The 13,389-nt window shown below is 37.7% G+C and overlaps 1 protein-coding gene across 7 annotated transcripts in view; it reads right to left on the bottom strand.

Annotated features, from left to right (window-relative positions):
• ZPLD1 (zona pellucida like domain containing 1) overlaps positions 1–13,389 on the bottom strand; it is a 265,892-nt gene that overhangs the window by 95,791 nt on the left and 156,712 nt on the right. The window lies entirely within an intron of this gene.

Genomic DNA, 13,389 nt, shown 5'->3' with positions numbered 1-13,389 from the left:
ATACTCTTTGTGTTTTTGTTTGTTTGGAATTTTTCTTTTCAATAATACTTTAAAATGTAGAAACCATTCTTAGCTATAGGCCATAATTTAGCTTGCAGACTACAGTTTGCCAACTTCTGTTATGGAAGAAAGGAACTCACTACTAATTTTAATCACCACAAGGATAAGTATGATTCCATGATACTGTAACTGGGGTACAAGGCCCAAGAGCACCCGGGCCTCAGAGGTCCCAGACAGACCAGGGTGGGGCACTCAGTGCTAGTAAATCCCTATGAAGAGAGATGAGTAGTGCTGAAAATAGAAAGGAATTTATTTCAGTGAGGTCAACACTTGGAAGATAGTGGAAAGTGTCCAAAACCTGTCTCCAAAGTGCTGCAAATACTTAGGTTTATATAAGGAAAATGAGGAAAATGTGGGACTGCCCACCATGCAGCTGGGCAGTAAAGGTCAGGTTGATCACTGTCACCAGGTCAGTCGCACGGGGTCTTGCTGCTAATGGGGCAATCATTACTGCTTGATTAGTTTCAGTTCCCATCATGAATGCTTTGCCCTCTGGGTCTTTTGCCTGAGTTTAAGAGACAAACTGGAAAAAAATAACTTAATAAGTTAGAAAGTAAGAACTGAGGTCACAATGGAGGCAATTAAGGTGACAGCTCAAAGCACTCCAAAATTCAAAAGTACAATGGCAATCATTTATTTTGCTCACACATCTGCAGTGTATACTGGGCTCAGTGGGGACAGCCACTGCTGCCCCACATGACGGTGTGCTGAGGGCCTCAGCTGGGACTAGAGCAGCAACTTCCACGATAGCTCTCTTATCCCTGGTCAGAAGGTTCAGGCTATCAAGTTCCTTTCCAGTGGGCTTCTCCACGGAGTTGTTTAAGTTTTCTCTTACATGACTGTGTTCTAAGAGGGTATGTTCCAAAACAGAACTAAGCAGAAGCTGTATCACTTCTTACAACTAGCTTCACTACCTCTTCTCTGCTGTAGTCACAAGTCCACCCAGAGTCAAGGAAGCAAACATACGTAGCCACCTCTCAATAGGAGGAGCACCGAAGAAAGGAGTGCCGGATGGGAAATGTTGTTGTGGCCATTGGGGAATGTGCAATCCTACAGTACCCAAGCAGATTTTATTTTATTTTTTTTAAAGATTTTATTTATTTATTTGACAGAGAGGGAGAGACAGCCAGCGAGAGAGGGCCCTGAGCCCAGGCGCCCCCCAAGCAGATTTTAAAAGGTACACTTGTCCGGGCACCTGGGTGACTCAGTCAGTTAAGTGTCTGCCTTCAGCTCAGGTCATGATCCTGGGGTCCTGGGATTGAGCCCTGCATAGGGCTCTCTGTTCAGTGGGAGAGTCTGATTCTCCCTCTCCCTTCCCCCACTTGTGCTCTCTGTCTCTTTCCCAAATAAATAAAGAAAATAATAATAATAAAAAAAGGTACACTTGTCCCTTGACACCTGAAGATTAACTTTCCTGTACTTGCTTCTTTCATGTAGGGCAATTGGGGCAGAGTAAGTCAATAAAATATACCTTTACAGTCTATTCCTAAAGAAGCCTTTGAAGTACTCCATAAGACTTTCTGCAAGTCTAATGTATTTAGTTACAGTATTTAAGTTTGGAAGGTAGTCTCCCTAAGCTTCTTTCACCAAAAAACTGGCAGAAGTTCAGCTCTTCCCCCTTGTGTAAAATGAGTTAAGGAAATCAAAATACATCAGCAAACCAAAAGAGAGGTATATGTTAGACAGATTCTTCCCCTCCTGGATAGTTTCTCAAGATTAAAAATTTACTTACTATGTCCTTAAAAAGGACAGGGGGTCTCTTTCTGACATTTTTACTTGGGAATCTAATATATTACGGGGCTTACAGATTTTATTATTTGAGGTGTTTTTCAATTTCAGCGACTTAAACTTACCTCTAAATTGCTTCACTTTGCAACATTCCAGTACTTTCTTACATGTTGGGATACTGATCTGGACACATGGCTATGAGTAACCAGTTAAGCAGTGTGTGGCAAGGAAAAGACAGGTTGTGGTGTGCACCACTGCCCATCTCAGCAATCAATTTAGAACACTACAAATTTTTCAATTGTTTAGAGATCTATATCTCTTATGCAGCACACCATGTACTTCATGTTTGTTGAGCTTTGATTCAATGTTTTCCTGCTCAAGGGGGAAGCTGACAGGCTTAACAGACATATCTCCATCATGTTGAATTATTACGGCAATACAAACACCTTAAAAACTTGTTTGCTCTAAATATCTGAGCAAGCCAGACTTAACTGACTTAAGAATTTTAATTTTTAATTACTATGATATTTTCTAAATAAGAGGAACTCAAGAGTAGAAATCAGATTGGGGACCGAAGCTGAGGGCCTGCTTTGAAGTTACTTAGAATAGAAATCACACTGTTTTTATAGTTTATGTTTATTGCTAAGTCTTAAAATTATCTTTGTGAGAAAAACACAGGGTTTTAATACAGATTGCATGTTTATTTGGGGAAGTGTGGGAAAGTCTTTGGAGACTATTGGGACCTAACTGCCCCTTCCATCAAGTCATGCTTTGGCATTGTAGGGGAGAAATAATTTTCCTACTACCCTTCTAAGTTCTCAAAGACAAATTAATAAGAGAGAAACAAACAGAAGTTTATTATCATGTATGCATTATGTATACATAGGAGATCTCCGGGGGGAAAAAATGAGTAACTCTTTGAAGTGGCTTAGAATTCAGGCTTACACACCATCTTAATAGGGAGGGGGGTGTGGCCCTCTGAGGGAACAGTAATTATTTTTTAAGAAAGATAAATGAGCCCTTAGAAGAATAGGTGTGACAGTTTGTGACAAGTTTGTCTGGGTGTGATGTGACTTCTAGTCTCCTGTCCTATGATGAGTCAATCCCCCCTGAATGATATAGCTCCATGGGAGGAGATTGATAACAACTGAGTTCCCTTTAGAGGATCTGTCTTTAGACCAGATAAGTGGGGTTGAGAGGCAGCCTCTTCCTGCAGGTGCTGTTTTTCAAGATTCTGCAGCTAAAAATAATCAATATACCAAAGTAAAATATTTGGAGTTGGTGTGTCCTGCACTCATAGAATCATATTTTCGGTTGACATATTCTGCCATCCTTCAGCATTAACTCTGAAAACTGATAAACTTGCCAATATAACAAAGAGGGTGTGACAAACTAAATAACACTTTGGCCTCTTTTACAAACATCCCTTTAGAAGCCTTCAAGTCTAAAATACATTTACATTTTTTCAATATCCAGTGTGCTACCATCATCACATAATGCAAATAATTCTCAATAATTCTTCCTTCAATCAGCATCAGAAAACCATGACACCCAAGATCTCATCTAAGAATATAATCACTAAATTTTGTTGCAATACCTAAAGGCCGGCAAGAGAAATTATATTAAAAGTGACCATCTGAGAATATGCCATCCATCTGATTCATAGGTTATATACTAAACTCAATCCTATCTTTGGATCAAGATATAGAACCAGAAAGCTATAGAAATGAACCACATTAACCTACACCTGAGCAGAATGATTTTCTCTGAGTTATGCCTCAATATTCAGCCCTAAATTTATACCTATGGTTCAAATGAGAAAAAAACATGAAGCATATTGCCACCGTTCTATAAAATCAAGGTAGAATTATTGCCTTTTAGATTATTCAGGGCCTCTCACATTGAAATTTTTAGAATAGGAAATACAATATTTCCTTTTTGATATGGCTTGAGGTTGCTTGGCACAGCAGGACCTGGTTTAACCTAGAACTGTGTTCATTTAAGGTAGCTTGGAGAAGTCTAATGGAAGGTAATAGGACCTAAAACCTCTCACCAAAAATAATAAATTTATTTTAGAATTCAGTATCTAGGAGGACCTCTGAGTCAAGATGACAGGCCAACCACATGTGTGATCCTTTTTGCCTCTGAAAACTTTACTAAATTAATTAATGGAATAAAACATAATAACTGAAACTGAGAAGTAAAAATCCCAGGGCATACCAGCTCCATTGTTATTTCTTAAGGACCAGCCTTCTTCATTTACTTAATTACCTGTCTGAGTCATATGGGCATTTGAGTATACAGACTGTCCACAACAAGGAAGGAATCACAAAGGAGAGGTAGTGCAACAAAATGATGCTGCAGGGAAAAGAAGCAACTGCTCAGAAAAGTAAGTGTGGAAAGAGAAACAGCTGAGGTGGAGGTTGGGTTTCTAAATCCCAAGACAAAGTTAAAACTTGGGAGTAAAACTAGGAAAGTTAAGAGGCAGGGTCCCACTTCTTTCTATCATCATCTGGCACCAAGATACCTGTTGCTTGGACCAAAAGAATTAAAAGTCTCCTCTCTAAAGGATTTACCAAGCAGCAGAAAATAAAGTCTCAAATTCTGGCTTTTTTTTTTTTTAACAGTCCTAACAGTCACAGGTCTGCCCAGTTGCTCTAACATAAACTTATCAAAAGCCCCAAATGAACTCTGATGTGCTTTATATTGTTTTCTTTTAAAATACGAATTGGCAGCAAAGTATAATGAAATCTTTGAGGCAAGTCTGCCATGTGAAACTGATGTTCAACAGAAAAATGTTACTCCAGAGGAATTGGACATAATTTAGAGAGTCGAAGAGAACATTAAAATGATGGAAATAATGTCCTCAGAAATAAATGAGTAGGGGCGCCTGGGTGGCACAGCGGTTAAGCGTCTGCCTTCGGCTCAGGGCGTGATCCCGGCATTATGGGATCAAGCCCCACATCAGGCTCCTCCGCTAGGAGCCTGCTTCTTCCTCTCCCACTCCCCCTGCTTGTGTTCCCTCTCTCGCTGGCTGTCTCTATCTCTGTCAAATAAATAAATAAAATCTTAAAAAAAAAGAAAGAAATGAGTATATATGAAAATAAAGATGATAGATGGCAGATAGACATATTGCGGTAGGAGGGGGAAATCCAACAATATCTGTTGTTGAGAGATAAAAATCATAAAATATTCCCAAAAAACTAAAAAAGGAGACAGAAAATAAGAGAAGATATAAAAGATATAGAGATTATATCAGTGTATCATCCAAAAGGTCCAATATCTAACCAACTAGATATCAGATGATACAACCAAAGTGGATAGAGATAAGAAAATTATCAAAGGGGAAATGAGTGAGAATTTATCAGAATTGAAGGACATGATCTCAGGATTGAAACAGTAGACTAAGGGCTCAACATAATGAATGGAAAAAACCCTATATCTAGACACTTCATTGTGAAATTTTGGAGTGCCAAATATAAATTCAAAAACCTTCTGGAGGAGGGAATCAAACATTACCTCTAAATGAAGAAAAATGACAAGCAGAAGACTTATCATCAATACTAGATGCCAGAGAGTGGTACACCAATGCTTTCAAAATATGAGAGAAAATGACTCAACCTAGAAGGAAGTCCCAATTATAGCTTTGAATCAAGAGCCAGTCTAGACTGTTAGAGCAGGAAAACCAGCTAGTGATTAAGGATCGTGGTCTCCATGAAACGGGGTCAAGAAAGAATATATAATATAAACAATATTTTAAAAATAATGACAGGATACAAAATAGTGAAGAAATGGGATCAGGGCATTTCAGTGTACAAAAGCCTGATGGGCTTTTCAATTTACTATTCTCATATGGTCTGAATAATGTGAAAATGCATATCATCTTTCAAAATTTAAAACTAATCTACAGGCAAAATATAGAAAATACGTATGTTATAAAATGGAATATGTTTTCATCAACTTTGATTTTGTAAAAGTAAAAATGACAGAAGTTGGAAGATGACGGAGAGTGGAAGAGAAGGGCCGGGTACTAAAATTCTCCTCTTATAAAGTGTGGAGTCAATAGATACAGCTGCAGTCAATGTACAAGAAAAATGATGCAAATATATAAATTAAAATTGGAAAAGTAGCCAGTAGAGGATTGAAAAATAATAATAATGTAATTTAATGAAAGGATGGAGGAAATGATGGGGTAGAGTGGATGGCTAAATCCCTGCTATCATGGCAGAAAATAAATAGAAGATGTCAAGAAATAATTCATCAAGAAATAACAACATAATCATATTATTTAGAAATGCTAAGATGACAACTGGGATAAGCAGCTGAAAGAATTTAAAATGGATACTTCTGGAGAGGGAGACTGGAGTAGGTAGGTCTTATTTTCATTATAAATAATTCTATTTTAAATTTTATTATCTTTTATTTAAATTTAAATTTATAATAAATTTTATTATAGTTTATTTAAATTCAATTAATTAGCATATAGTATATTTCAATTAAATTCAATTAATTAACATATAGTATATTATATAACAGCCAAGGCTCATTCCATCACATGCCCTCCTAAATGTCCATCACCCAGATACCCCATCCCTCTATGCCTCTCCCCGCCAACAACCCTGTTTGTCACATAACTTTATTTTTAAGTAATTGTGTGCATAACAACTAAAAAATATAAGACTGATTCAATACCTGTAACTGCCAAAATGTAATAATAAAGGTACTAACATTTAATATATTAACCTCTTAAATATTTCAATTTATCTGTCTTGTACCCATTTACTTCAGAAGGCTAGCGTGTGCCTTTGAAACCAACACACTATTTTTTAGACATAATTTTATCCAACACACTTTTAAAATATCTAGGAAGACACAACCTCTTAGGTTCTGAAATTGCTGATTAAAAATAAGTTTCCAACAATAAATATATCTTCCCTTAAGAATTTTACAAACTATTTCAGAGAATACAAAAATAAATTCACCTACAATGAAATAATGAGAAATACTTAGAAGTGGATTCATAGAATTATAGAATGGGGAATAACAATTTGGGTAGTTCCTGAGGGGGAAGTTCTCAAACTTGGCTACACAACAGAATTGCCTGCATTTAAAAAAATATATACCTTATTAACTCCCTGGGGCCCCATGTGCAGGTTTTTAAAAATAGCATCCAAGTAATTTAAAGTGTCCCCAAGATTGAGAACCTCTGTCCTAAAAAGAGAGGCTATTTTTTAGTGTTTTCATAAGGAATTACTTCCCAACATTTCTGGGGAAACTTATATGTTTCTTTGGAATCAGGAGAAAAATCAATTGAGAAACAGAGAAAAAAGGAAAAATTGTGATAATTTTCTTGAAAGAATCAAAATGTAACAATCGGTGTAGAAACACAACTGGTTCAAAAGAATCTACTACTCAAGTGGAAAGCGGGAGCAGGAAGCAGTGACAGGAGACTCAAAAGTTGAGGTTGACATTTTTGAGAACCAAACAGGAACAGGAGGAGAGGAGTTCCTGATCTACTCTAGCAGTATTGTTCATGGCTATCACCATGTCCTAAGTGTGTTTTCATAGCCCTGCTAGCTACTAACAGTGAGTCGGTAAATATTAATAAATTCATGTGCTTGCAAATAAAGTAAATATTAATAATTTATGTGCATAATATAATTTAAACAAATCCTATGAGTGATGTCCTAAGGAATAGCAAGTTTAGGAAGTAAAATAAATCCTTACATTGGAAATTTTGGCACACGATGCTGTGTAATGAGTGATGGTCAATTTGCTGGATTCAGAATGTTACCTTATTTGAATACAATCCAGTATTCTTCACTGGTGTTTACCTGTGTTTGAATATGTACTATAGGCTACAGTGCTTTACAAATGCTACTAAATTTACACTTATTTCATTTGTATTTGTAATAATTTGTTTATATATCCATAAATGCAATGAAGAATGCTGGAAATATTTTAAGGATCATTTATGATTTGTAGAATTCCCAAGAATTCCAATTTCTCATTGGCAAATCCCAAAGATTAATATCTGTCAGGAATTTAGAAACATCACACCTTTCCTTTACACTAAAAGTCACTGTAGTACCAACTGATGAGTGCTTTAAAAAATCAAAAGTCTTCACACTTCTTCCAAGTGAGAGGTACTTGACGAATGAGGGCAATGGGCTTTGGGAAGAGGGGTGTGTGTGTGTGTGTGTTGTGGGCATGGGGGTTGTGTTGACAGAGCGTTGGCATTGGACCAAGGAGGAAACAGCTGCACAACTGTCAGGAAAGGGTCTACGTTGGTACAATCCCTAGTGAAGAAACTGAGGCAGGAAAACACCAATCCGTCCTCCTGAATGCACAGAACTGAAAGAAAATATGTAGCAGCCATCATCTTCTGGTGCTTCATTTAGTCAGCTTTTCTTTTCCCACCATTTCTACAATAAAGTAATCTCCAGTTCAAACCCCGCAAGAGTGTCCTAACAAGAGTCCCTTTATCTGTTAAGAAAGAGGTGGCCAAAAGTGGGGCGGGGGCGTGGTCGGTTCAAACGTTCTGCCCCCTTCCCACCCCCAGCTTCTGTGAAATTCCACATCCCTGGCTTTGTTTTAAGTAAAAAAAAAAACATGCCCAAGCTGCAGCAATTCCTCCCCCTCTCCAGACACCGAGGCTGGGAAGTGGGTAAAAACCATGGTGAACGCGCTCGGACGCTGTCCCACATTCCACACCTGCACTGGGATGGGACCAGTGGCGACTGCTCCGCCACCTCACTCGCGCTGGGTTAAATGCACCGAGGCCGCCGCCCAGCCGGCTGGAAAATCACTTATTCCAGACCTTGTCTCCCAACTGACCCTTAAGTAAACTCTCTAAGGATAGTCACGGCTTTGTGATAAAGACTATTTACATTTCGGTTTAAGACTATCCTGATGGTGAAGTGTAATGGTAACACCAAAACTAATACTGATTATTATTTTTTGAGCTCTATGTGAATTCTCTCATTTAATGCACAAAACACCCTCGTGAGAAGTACTCACATTTTACAGGTGAGGAAATCGAGGCTTAAAAAGATTGAGTAACACGTCCAAGACTGCATAGCTAGTAAGTGACAGAGCAGGATTTAAAACCAGACACTCAATTTCAGAGCCCTCTGCTCTTGGGCCCATGAACAGGTCATGAAAGGGCAAAATCCTCGGAAAGACTGGAAAGCCATATCCATTTGCGGTTTGCATCTCTCAGGTACATAGCTTCACACATAGGCTTCTGTGCTAACAGATCTTATATGGGAGATGAAGCATATAACACTGAAAGTATAGATGAGCAAGTAAAATTAAGGAAATCTACTAACGTATTTTATAATCGGATGCTGGATAGATGGGACTCCTAGGCCAAGCAGAAACCGGAAGTCCAGGCTCTTGACCCCTTTACAGTATGTCACTCTTACGGCTGCAAGTGGCAAAACCAATATTCCAGAATGTCTACCAAGGTCAGAATGTGAGTAACCTCTTCTTTCTTATATTAGTCATACTAGGCTAGATTGTACTATAGTAACAAACCTCAAATGTTAGTGGCTTAAAACAATAAAAGTTTATTTCTTAAAAAAAAAAGAAAGAAAAGAAAGAGGTGGCCATATCTATAGCAGAGAAATACCCACCCGTTCTTCGATGACACTCCCTCTTCTCTATTGAGTTTGTAATTAACTTTGAATTAAAATTTTAATGAAATCTGAGATAGAGAATAAGAGTAGAGGTAATTAATATTTCATATTAAAAACATCAGTACAGAAAAAAGTTGGTGAGGCTTATTTTCTTTTCTCCAATACTGGCAATCATATAACCTACAGTGTTTATCTTGACTCCTCGTCCATCAAGAATCTGAACACTAAATACTACAATTGGTCACAGCATTTGTTTAGTGTAATTGATTTACCCTACTAAGGAGTAGATGACAACACACATTTGTTGAAAATGAAATATTCCATACTTTACTTAATACTCACAGTAACCCTATGAGGTTTGTATTATTATTCCCATTTTATGGATGAGAAAACAGATTCAGATGGGTTTAATGACTTTGAAAAGCAAATAAAAGCTAATTATCTGTAAATCCAGAGCTGGAATTTAAACTTGGATATTTTTTTTTAAGATTTTATTTATCTATTTGACAGAGAGAGAGACAGCTAGAGAGAGAACACAAGCAGGGGGAGTGGGAAAGGGAAGAATAGGCTCCCCACTGCGTGGGGAGTCTGATGTGGGGCTCGATCCTAGGACCTAGGGATCATGACCTGAGCTGAAGGCAGACACTTAACTGACTGAGCCACCCAGGTGCCCCAAATCCCAGATGTTTCTTACTGCAAATCCCATATTCTTTCCACAGTACCACAACACCATTTTCCTACATTTACTATCAGAAAATTAATGAAGGATATTTTACTTGTTTGTGATTATGGTGTTACTAGAGTAGACAAATGCGCTCACTCTCTCTCTCTTTTTTTTTCCTCTCTCTCTCCCTCCTACACACTCTCCCACACTGTCATATGCACACACCAAAAAAATACATGGCCAAAGACAAAGTACAGGAAAAACAAAACATTCACGTAACTGGTTCTGAGTCTCTGCTTGACACATGCTACAATGACATTTTTGTTCACTCTCAAATCACCTACGAAAGGATAAGTGGACATTAGGCCCAGGGACCACGCAAAGCAAGAAAGAGGGTGCAGGTCCCCCAATTTATGCCTTCTGAAATCAGAGATGGAGGACTAGGGTGTGAGGTAATATCGGAGGTTTCCCCAAAATTTTGGCATATGAGAATACGGAAATCTTTTTGAATTTTCTCTACTAATGCTACCAAAAAGAGCAAAAATTGGAAAATTTACCTCTCTATTGCTATCCTGCCAAAACTGAATGTGATTATTAAATTCTGTGAGAGGGCAATTAGAATGGGTGAAAGTGTAAAATTAAACTGTTAGTAAATAAGCCTGAAATGTAAGTTGGTAAGGGACTATGAAATATAAATTTGCTACAAATGAAACTTCTTTCTGACTATTATAGTCTCTTTCTAGGGACTGAAGAGGAAAACACATCCACATAGGTTCAATTACTTTCACATTACTAGAAAGATACTGTAAGGTAGATACTAGAGCCACTTGCTAACTATGATAATGGTAAAGCAAATGCTATTTAACAAAATGAAACATTATAAACTATTGTAATTAGAGAAGCACATTTTAAATAATCCATAAAAGTATTTAAAATGATAAAACTATTCTTATAGGGCTTACAGCTCCATTTGTTCCCTTCCCCTCCTAGCTGGCAAATTCATCTAGCTACTTATTTATTTATTAAAGTGTTTTAGTCAAGGGAGCCTCTCCATTGTCACATTTCATTAAAGGTGGTCTTGAGCCGAGCATAACAGAAGGAGGTCATCATTGTGCTGCAGAGCTCCCCTACAATTAGACACTCTCTAAAATGAAATGATTCTGTCACTGATTAAATAGATTTTGTAATTAAATAGACTCTACTTAAACTAGTCAAACTGATGGGCAAAAATATGTTATTCTGCCTTATTCAACATTAGTAAGTCCCTGTTTGCATTCTAGACTTTTCATCTAGCTGTTTTTAAACATTTTTTAAAATTTCTGATTAGTTTTTTCTACATCCAGAGCAATTATGTTTTTAAAGTACTCTATAAGGAAGGCTCAACCATTTTTTACTGGCTCCTCTGAAAAGTGGGTCAATACTATCCTTTCATTTGCAAGTGAAGAAGAGGGCACACGAAGTTTAAGTGAATTGATCAATGTCCAATCATAAGAATAATTTATGAATGGATGTTTTAAATTCCTGGATGCTCTCAAAGGGCTTAAAAGAAAGCAATGTGTGAAATGATGCTATTTGATTATTCTTTTAATGAATATGGTTAGCATGATATCTCAGAGCCAAGAAGTTGAAGACAGTCAGATATATGAACATGTGAAAAATTATAGGATTAACAATCAAATCAGCTTTCAGCAACTACAAAGACCAAAACGAAAATGCAGCCCCTACCACACGGCCATGGTTTGATTCAGGAGCCGCATACTCACATGGCTGCCAGGGATGTATTTACTCATTAGAGAGTTTTGTAAGTTAACGCATAGAACGCATTACACATAACTTACATCTATCTATCGGTATTGTCAGCTTTGGCACATAGAACCAGGGATTACTTTTTAAATTATTTTTATTGCCAGGAATAATTATTAAAACAGTCTACAGTAAAGGGCCTTACAGAAGCAGGGGCTCACCCCTCTAAATATGGACTCCATGTTGCAGGATGGTCTTCATTATACATCTCAGAGAAGTCCTGTTGAGGATATCCTGTAAGTCAAATACTCCCTTAAACCAAACCAGCCCCAATTCGTCATTCTTCTGTAAGCAATTAAAGGCAACAGAGAGCTATTTAAATTATTGACGAGGAGTTTTGAATTACTCTAATCCAGACACTGTTCAGCAACTCTTTAGTGCAAGTGAAAACAAGCATAGAAATTGGAAAGACAAGAAAAAAAAAGGGTCACATAAGAAAAAGCAATTACAAGTTTTTTAGATCATTCATTTGTCTATTTTGTAGGAGGCACAGGCTAGATGCCAGAGATATTGTGGAGAGAGACAACAGATTAGTCTTGCCTTGTTGGGGCTTACTATTGAATGTCAGAGAAATATTCCTTAGTTCCATTTAATTGTTTTTGAAATAGGAATAGACGACAATATGCAACAAAGGCAAAATTTCACTTTGTGAGTCATCATATGCTGAGGCTCTGAAGCCAGTCAGTATGGTCTCTGGCAAGTTACTTGACTTCTACATGCCCAGGGTCCTCACAGCGAAATGGGAGAAATAATTGCACCTATCTTAAAGGGTTATTGTGAGATTGAATGAGTTAATCAATGTAAAACACACTGTAGAACAATGTGTGGCATATAGTAGGACTTAATAAATGTTAGCAATTTGCTATTATGAACATTATTTTGATTTTTATTACAATTTTTCTAACTCGTATCCTTAAGTGGTTAGAGCCGAACTCATAAGAGATAATAAACAATCTCAATGTTATAAAGCCCTGGTAAGTAAAGAGCGAGCTCATTAACAGAAACCCTAAATCAGAGCTCTTATTGTGTACAGGGTAAGTTTTACCCACTATAGGATTGGGCAAGTCTGCTCTCGATAACTGGAGGCACTTAACAGTCAAGAATCATTTGCATAGGGGACTAAGAAGCACTTTTGGGGGCAGAAAGTAACTGATTCTTGGAAAAGAGAGAGTGGGGCCCACAAATTTGGTGCAAGGTTACTGGGCCAAGAAGAGGATACGGAGGTGATGCCGCACACTGCAATTATCTTCTCAAATTGCTCTTCAGTCCCATCCCTGGGCTCTTACTCCAGTCTTAGAATGGGATATTCTAAAAGGAGGAGTAAAAAGTAAATCTTATTCCCCCCAGGTTGGATCTCCATGAGAAAGTTCAAGGTGTGAGCACCATCAGCATAAGCAAATTCCTCTAAGACATGATGGGCACCATAGACAATATAAAAGTCCTGACATTGATCTTGGCTTGAGAGCCCACAGGAGCTCCTCCATGAGAAGCCAG

The sequence above is a fragment of the Ailuropoda melanoleuca genome, chromosome 1, assembly GCF_002007445.2.
Source record: "Ailuropoda melanoleuca isolate Jingjing chromosome 1, ASM200744v2, whole genome shotgun sequence".
Lineage (NCBI taxonomy): Eukaryota > Metazoa > Chordata > Mammalia > Carnivora > Ursidae > Ailuropoda > Ailuropoda melanoleuca.
The sequence above is the reverse complement of the archived record's forward strand: the minus strand, read 5'-3'. Positions and strand labels throughout refer to the sequence as shown.